The following is a 9052-nucleotide window of genomic DNA, read 5'->3' as shown; positions in this document are numbered from 1 at the left end:
GTGAATACTATTAATAAGATAGTAATAAGATAAATAAAGTAATTTACAGCAATAATGCTAAGATGCTTTAGATAAGTATTAAATAAGGAGTATAATTTTTCTGAGTATTCATTAAAGATAAATTCCAGTTTTGGTAACGATCTCAAAATGACTTTTTACAGAATCTAATATAATGACCACCCAAGTGTCTGTTTATATGAATAAAAAATATGTGCCAAGGAATTTTGGGAGAAATTGTGTAATTGCTGAGAAATAAGCAAAATAAGCGCGGATTCGGTCACTAATTCCGTCGGGTCTTTACTCCAGCAATAATAATAGACTGTCCAACGTGTGTCTATCTGTGTTGGTGATCTTCAATGTGAACGTTTTTCAGGGTAGATTTCAAGATTCACAAAGTTCAGTTTATGTAACTGTACCAGATCTAGATCCTCGATGATATTCTGACAATTAAGTCTGGTTTTACAGACTTTCTCATGAAATCAGTGTTTACTGCAACTACTGGCATTTCTCTTTAATCACCACATTTGAGTGATTGTTAAACAATGTCACATAACAAACTCCACAGGATAAAGTGGGGGATAAGACATCATCTGCCTACACATATCTGTAATCAAACATACATGTGAATCTGCTTTACAAAAATAATGTAAACTTCACAAGTTTAACGACTTCAATCCGAATTTGATGAAATAATCTGCGGTTTGCTTGTGCAATCTACATCGTTTACCTTGTTAGTGCACCGTCTGTACTGGATTTAGTGTCCTTTCTACTTTTCATATTTATTTATTATTTAGTATTTTTATTTGTTGCTATATGTAGATGTATCTCAAAGGTCAATGACCGCGCTTTCTCCCACCATTATCTACTGGTATCTCTATCAGCTCACCCCCTCATCTCAACCCCCCCCCCCTCTTCTTTAGATATCTCTCTCATTTTCCCCATCCCATATTTCTCTCTCCATCTCTCTCCCTCTCTCCCCCTCTTTCTCTGCCTCTTGCTACGCACTCGGCCTCGCTTCCATCACTTTCAAAATTGCATCATGGGGGCGCCCCTATATATATAACCCCTGTAGTGCATCCCCTAGAAAAAACTCTCACGCCGATATGGGATTCGAAATGAAGAGACCTACTTCACAGAGCTACGCATAAAGATACACCTTCCATTACCTCTTCTTATTTTTTGTTACTTTGCTTTTTATGTAAATATTCATTCAAAATATGATTTAATGTATTCATTTCATGCATCGATTCATTCATTAATAAGTTCCATTTATTTATTCATTCATCCATTTGTTAATCTATTCTTATTCATTTTATTTTTTACTTATCTATGTATTTACCTTTTTTATTTAAACATAATCAATTCACCATTTTTGTTCAAATACGGTATCTAATTCCCACGGCTTTATTTACAACCAACTCACTTTTTTTAAGTTCACCATCCTTTTTCTATTTGCTTTATTTTCATTAACCCTTATGTGTACATTTTACCCCATTTTTATGATCCTCAAATTTCTACCATTTATATTCAAACACAAAAGTCATGTATGAACAAATCTACTCTCATCCCATGACATACAACTCCTCTTTCTTTTGTTATCTAAGGGCTCTGTTGGGTGACCCTCCCCCATGTCGATCCGGGCGGCCTCCATCATGCTTGGGCCTCCCCCGTGCCTCTGTATTCAGCAGCTGCTCGCCTGCCGTTTGCTACCAAATAAGGTCGCCCGCGGCTGCACCGGGAAGAGGGGAGAAGGGGGCCATGTCGGGGCGGCAGTGAGCCTTGCATACACCGCGCCAAAAAATTAAGAGAGGACGTGACAACGTGCCTCACAAGCTGCGAGGCAGGCAATGCAGAAGGATGTAGAGATTATCAAGCAGAAGAATTGAGAGGCAAGGGGGGGGGGCAGACAGAGAGAGATAGAAAGACAGAGCAGAGAGTGAAAGGGGGTACAGCTAGGAGCATAAAAAACCGCGCAATGTTAAAAAAAAAAATATATATTTTTCAAAACAACACAGCCTTCTGACATGCCTTAATATAGGGTCCACCTCCAATAGGATCTGTGGGGATGCATGTAGGCATATAGGATTTTATTTCTATGGCATTTACTAAAAGAATTGGTATTATTTTGAAAGAAAATATATATATATATATATATATATATATATATATATATATAAACAGATACAGAATTAGAATTGCCAGAGGAGGGGAGACATAGCAACAACATGCATGAATGTGGGGGAGGGTGGATATCAATTCGACGCAACCTCGACTGGTGGATAATGGCAAGAACCAACAGAACGTCACGGACCTTGAGCATCTCTCCTTCGACCACCCCCCCCCCCTCTCTCTCTCTCTCTGTCTCTCCTTTATACCCTCTCTCTTTTTATTTCTCTCCCCGTCTGTCTCCCCTCTCTCTCCATCTTTCTCTCCGTATCTTTATATAGAGTGGCATCAAGACGAGGATGATGAGAAAACGAGATGGGTATTGCCATATCCGCTGCTCCCACCAAGCTCGAACGAGAATGGTTGGTCCTATCACAAGAAAGAATATCGACAATAAGTCCTAAAACTTTATCGAGCATGGTTACAAACCATGCATGAGACAACTTGAGGACACCTGATTATTACTTATCCCCATCTCCTTCCCGCTCAGCTTTTCCATATTCTAAGAATTTTCTATAACAACACGGATATAATCATGATAATGAAAAGCGCGATAATATTCTTATCACGTACACACTGTAGTCGAGTCCGGCATATAACAGCAATTCATAACTTTTCATTAACATAATTATCATCAACATACTAACGACTTTACTGGACAATACATCAAATAATAATAATGGAAACGAATCCGAACGCAACTTCGGTAAAATTTTAGCAAAAAAAAATCTAGTTATGGGATATTGTATTTATTTTCTGTCAATTAAAAACAATAATAATGGTACAATTACAAAGAAAAGATCAAGAAAAAGCGGGGAGATTGCACTACTCAGCGTTGATAACATACAAAGGGGTCTATTACTGAAAAAGGTTTCTGCATTGTTAATGCTTTCTGTATATGTTAATGCTACAGATGGAGGAGGGAGGGGGGGGGGGGCGTGGGAGCAGGTCCATGGTGGCAAGAGGGGGGGGGGAAGGAGATGGGGTACAGAAATCAAAGTTACTCAACATAACTAAGTCTACATCTACGGTAGATACATGTATACACTGAACTTTGACGTTCTGCAAAAAAAAATGTCACTTTATGATGGCATATAGTTTTTACACAGAAATTTGTCCTTAATAAAGACCCCCCAAAAAATAAATAAATAAAAGTCAGAAAGAGTTGCGTTTAAACGCAAGCCAAAAAATCAATCGCAAGTCCCAAATGCGCGCTGTTGATTGGTTGAAAATGAAGTTACGCATGATTAGAGTTGCAATTGATTGCAACTCTTTCTGCAACGGGCGCCTGTTCCTGCAGTATAGAGTCTGGAGAACACCTGTAATCTTTAATACTGCAAAATCGCATTGTGTTGAATTACAGAAAATATAATTAGTGTATGAAACCTTACAGAATTCCTGTAATAAGACTCTCCTCCTTTTTTTAAGTAGATTTATTGCTCTGTTGAATTCAAAAAAAAAAAAATATATATATATATATACATACATATATTTTAATTTGAAATCTTTTCTTTTTCTGTGGGGGGTTACAGTATATTTGTTAATAACATCATTTAAATTGAGTTTTCTCTCTAACGCAATTATTATTAACTGCCCTTATAAAGTGACCTTTTCTCAGAATTACAAATTTCAGAAAAGTGGTGAGATTTTGATATAAGTAATACCAGATAAATGTTCATCTTTTGTCAACGAACAAAAATCAAATATTCAATCATTACAACGAAAAATGCTAAAATGAATGACTTAAGGAATTTATAATGAGTTACATGTCTGTAAGTGACGTCGACAAAGGAAATAAAATATCACTTTGTTTGGATTAAGCCTATAGTAACTTTCATCATCAAGATTTTTTTTTTCTTTTTTTTATCAAATCCTAAGTGACGTCACCGTGTAGCTACTATATACATAATCATGATCATCAGTTTCGCAAATAATATCAGCTGATTCTAGCTCTATGAACATGATGGAAGGAAAGTGTCAGAGCATTATTCAGTTAGCAAAGCGAACAGATCTCATGCACAAAACGTTTCATCAGAACGAACAACAAAAACAAACCAAATATTTTGTAAATCTTACGCAATGTTGCGTTGAAATAGCGTAATATGGAGTAAAAAAAATACCCAACAAACATACATGATCCCTTTCTACCCAATATTGCGTAGAGTGTATCGATTAATACAACGAAATAAAATGCGAATTCAAATCGTTTTCTTTTGTTATTTGTTCCCCGAAGAATACGATTTGTCATCTAATAATGTGGGTGATAAGGATCTTCATAGGCAAACACTCTGAATAATTTGTTTTAAAAAAAATGCAGTGTTACAAGAGCTTTTCATCAGTGGCCACAGCGATTTTGTCATTTAGTCAAAGAGAACAAGAGCATGCTGAGGGATATTCTTGTACCCATCATGATCTTCTCAAGACACTCTCGTCCTTCTCATGGAGATATCTTGCGGGTGATTTGACAAATTAGCTAGCCTGGAGGGCCTCACATCAGGACTTTATAATAATCATCAATCGTATTTCACCCTATTGTTGTTCGCGTCAAGATTAAACGTGTTTCAAATGAAATAATGCAGGGGGTATAAGAGGGAAGAATTGCAGCGCTGACATCTCTCCCCGATATTTTCTTTTTTTTGTTTTGTTTTCCAGGAGAGAGGGTGGGCGTTGGTATGGGGAGGGGGGGTATGGAGAAAAGAGAGAGAGAGGGTTATTGGTAAGGGAGTTCTAATTAGTATGTTTGCGAACTAACAATTGACCATCATCTTCCCGTGCCCTCGCTCTCCATCGTCAACAAGAGAAGGATGTAGCCCATCGGGGGTGCAGAGCGAGGAGAAGGAGATTAGTACCCGGTTACGTAATCGCACTAATGATGCACCAAGACTTGATGAGATGAGCTTCGCTGAAAGAGAAGGATGGTGATTTTTCGCCATGACAAGGTATTGCTGTGTTTAGCTTCTAACTCCTTTGTTCACATCTGGGTTGTGAGATTCGCGGCGGCCATTGCTTTTCTCTTATTAACTACTTAATACATGTACACAATATGTTGCCCATCTTCGTTCTACTATTACCTTTACATTTGAATTGAATCTAAAATCTTGTATTAATAATTGTGCATCATTTATCTCGATCAAGAATTGTCAATGGCTTTGATAATCATTATTCCTTTAACAATATTAGACTGTGTTGGTGTGCATCAAGAGAGCATTAAACATATCAAATATTAATACATTTTCGCCCGATTATCCGAAATATCTATTATCTCTGATTTACAAGGAAATGTGATTTTAGCGAGGCTTGGTAGCCGTGGAATGCACTGTCGGGTAAAAGAAAGGCATGGATTGGTACAATGTTAGCAAAATAGGTCTAGCTAAAAAGGCAAGAGTATAATACATTCATAATGAGGAATGGTATATATATATCAAAAGAAAAACGAAATAAAAATAGAAATAAGACAGCCAACACAATGTACAGAAGTGGAGGATTTTATTCGAAACAGGAGAAAATAAAAGTAGAAAGAGTAGTAAGTATATTGTAGTAGTGATTGCGGTGGTAGGAGAAGTAGTAGTAGTAGTAGTAGTAGTAGTAGTAGTTGTAGTAGTAGTAGTAGTAGTAGTAGTAGTAGTAGTAGTAGTAGTAGTAGTAGTAGTTGTAGTAGTAGTAGTAGTAGTAGTAGTTGTAGTAGTAGTAGTAGTAGTAGTAGTAGTAGTAGTAGTAGTAGTAGTAGTAGTAGTAGTAGTAGTTGTAGTAGCAGTAGTAGTAGTAGTAGTAGTAGTAGTAGTAGTAGTAGTAGTAGTAGTAGTAGTAGTAGTAGTAGTTGTTGTTGTAGTAGTAGTAGTAGTAGTAGTAGTAGTAGTAGTAGTAGTAGTAGTAGTAGTAGTAGTAGTAGTAGTGGTAGAACTATAGTAGAAGAAGAAGAAACAACAAGGAAAAGAAAAAACAAGAAGAAGATGAAGAAACAAGGAAAAGAAGAAGAAACAATAAGAAGAAAGGGAAGCAGAAGAAGAAACATGAAGGGGAAAAAGAAGAAGAACAACAAAGATGAAGAATGAATCACGATGGTATATGGAAGAAGAGAGAAAGGAAAAAAGAGATATAGGATGAAGAACATAATAAACTAAAAAAAATAATGAATAAATAATAAACAGTGCGAGGTTTCGAAAATAATTAAAGTGTTATTTTGATTAAGATTGAAATAAAAGTAATTTATGGTAACAGTGAATTAAAATAATTATTAAAAAAAACATATCAATACCGGGCAGAAGAGTGTCGTACCATTACTACACCTGTCATAAAAAAACGAGTAGTATTATGGCTTTGGTGGCGGTGGTGTTGATGAGATGGCGGGGTGTGGCTGTATATATATATATACATTTAGAAGTAGTGCTGTTGTTGGTTGTGCTAGTAGTAGTAGTAGGAGGAGGAGTAGTGGTAGTAGTAGTAGTGTAGTAGCAGCAGCAGTAGAAGTAGCAGTAGTAGTAGTAGAAGTAGTAGTAGTAGTAGTAGTAGTAGTAGTAGAAGTAGTAGTAGTAGTAGTAGTAGTAGTAGTAGTAGTAGTAGTAGAAGTGGTAGTAGCAGTAGTAGTAGCAGTAGTAGTAATTTTGATATGTTTTTTTTTCTTCTTCAGCAAAAGCCGTCGTCTTCGTGGTCGGAAGGGAATATAATGATAATTATATATATTTCGAAATGGGATGCACTTAATCTTAATGAAGATTCGTATACTGCCTGCCTCTTGGAAAAAAATGTCAAGTTTTTTTCTTGTCAAGTATTTTTTTCTATTTAGTTTGCGCCCCCCCCCCCCTTCTCTCCCTCTCTCTAGGTAAGTTCACCTTGTCTTTCCCTTCCTTTTATAACCTCTATTAAACATCTTCTGCATTACCAACCTAAGAAAGCATCATATTAAAAAAATGCACCAACTATTTCATGAGGGGCCTTCACCTCGCAAGAACTCAAGACAGTGTACATGAGCATGGTTGTGGTGCGGCGGTCTCCTTCGACTTCGTCACCCGTCTTTTTTCTTCATCTTACACAACTGGGAGATTGGAGACGATGGGGGGAAACGAGGGTAACTGCGATGGGGGTAAAAAGGCGAGGGGAAAAAACGAGATGAAAGCAGCAGTAGGAACGTGATGGGAGAGCGAGTAAGGGTGAAAGCTATCAGGGACACGGGCTATAGTCCTTAGAGCGAAAAGACAAGAGGACAAAAGGGCGATTGGCGGTCGAAAAAAAAGAGAAAGAGTTGGAAAGGAAGCAAGCGCATCGTTCCAACATCGGCTTAAAACGAGGACGCGGGTTAGGTGAAAAGGGAATTGATGTACATGGCTATTGATGCGGAGGTCCCTGGATGGTAACTGGTGAGAGCTAGCCACCGCTGCCACGGCGACGGGGGCGAGGGCATTGTCGGATGGGAACTAATATAATATGAAAAGGGCATATACTTTGCGGCGCCCGCCACTCATTCTCCCCCGGTCTTTTGTATGCGGAGTATAATACGGCGCAGGGGTGTACAGGAGATCAACATAGCGCTGTTTGCGGTGAGCCTTTTACCCTCTCTCTTTCTCTCCTCTCGCAGAACAGGGGGAATAGTAGTTTACTATCTACCGAAGATGTAGACGTAGTAACAGTCGTTTTAAAAGGTGAGAGTGGAAATGAGCTATATAGGGATAATGTCGGCATCAGAACAGGAATAAGCAAAACGTAAGGTAATTTCCGGATAATAACTACGAAACGGATGAGGGGAAATATGTTTTATGGGAAATTCCAAAAGAAAAGATACAAGTATATGAGAGTAGTTGTGTAGTCATAGTAGAAAAAAATTATAGTAACATCAGAAAGTTGATGGTTGCAGTATAAGTTGTTCCCTTCTTTTCAGTATCATACGTATGTAGGAGTATGAACAGAGGGATGGCAATAAAAGTAGAGAATAAATCGCAATATTTACATCCATAATTATGTTGTGAGACAAGTCAAGAGAATGCTATTATGATATCATCGTGAAGAAAAAAGTTCGTCGACCGTAGACATGGTAGATAATTGCAATTTATAAATACTGAAACTACACATTCTTTTTATTTATTTTGTTTACTGCCTTGCCTCTACTGTACTCTTCTCTCGGCTAAGACAGATCCCCTTTTTCCTCATAGGTTAAACTATTGAGGGAGAAGGGGTCTACAGTCTAACTCCTTCCTCACTATTCCCTCTCCCTGGCTCTTTATTTTCATGTTATCTTCTATAACCCCCCCCCCCTCTCTTCATTCTGCACAGCAAGAACTGTGGTGTTAACCGGTGTACATAGAGGACCACACCAGTTATTCTACACCGGTGTTAAAGTGGTGGTGTTAGTTTTACACCTATAGGTGTTATTACAACACCTTTTGTTGTCACATTTACACTCTTTGGTGTTATGTTTAATCTCTAGGGTGTAATTATAACACCTCAGGGTGTGGTCCTCTATCAACACCAATTTGTGTCAGTTTTAACACCGCAGTTTTTACTATGTGTTATCTTCTCTATCTCCCCGTGCCACTTGCTCTCTCTCTCTGTCTTCTCCAAATCAACCACAACCATCTCACTACCATTAAAAAGTACCTTGTTCGTCGTTGGAACCTCCTTTTAGTCCATGGTCAAACGAGTGAAATGACTGCCAGGACATGGTACGGTTCTTTAATCAAAATTAAATAGCGACCGAATAAAAAAAAACATATCCCTTACCCGACCAATAAATCATCACATCTTATCCTACCTACAAACGAACTCAAAGACTTGTTAATCACCAATCGATCCGCAGATCCCACACTTTCCTTGAAAATTAACGAACTACAGAAGTGGCAAAAGACCAAATGAACAGTACCATACACACTATCCGACGTAACCAACGACCGAACAG

The sequence above is a fragment of the Lytechinus variegatus genome, chromosome 17 (assembly GCF_018143015.1).
Source record: "Lytechinus variegatus isolate NC3 chromosome 17, Lvar_3.0, whole genome shotgun sequence".
Taxonomy (NCBI): domain Eukaryota; kingdom Metazoa; phylum Echinodermata; class Echinoidea; order Temnopleuroida; family Toxopneustidae; genus Lytechinus; species Lytechinus variegatus.
This window is presented reverse-complemented; position numbering follows the sequence as displayed.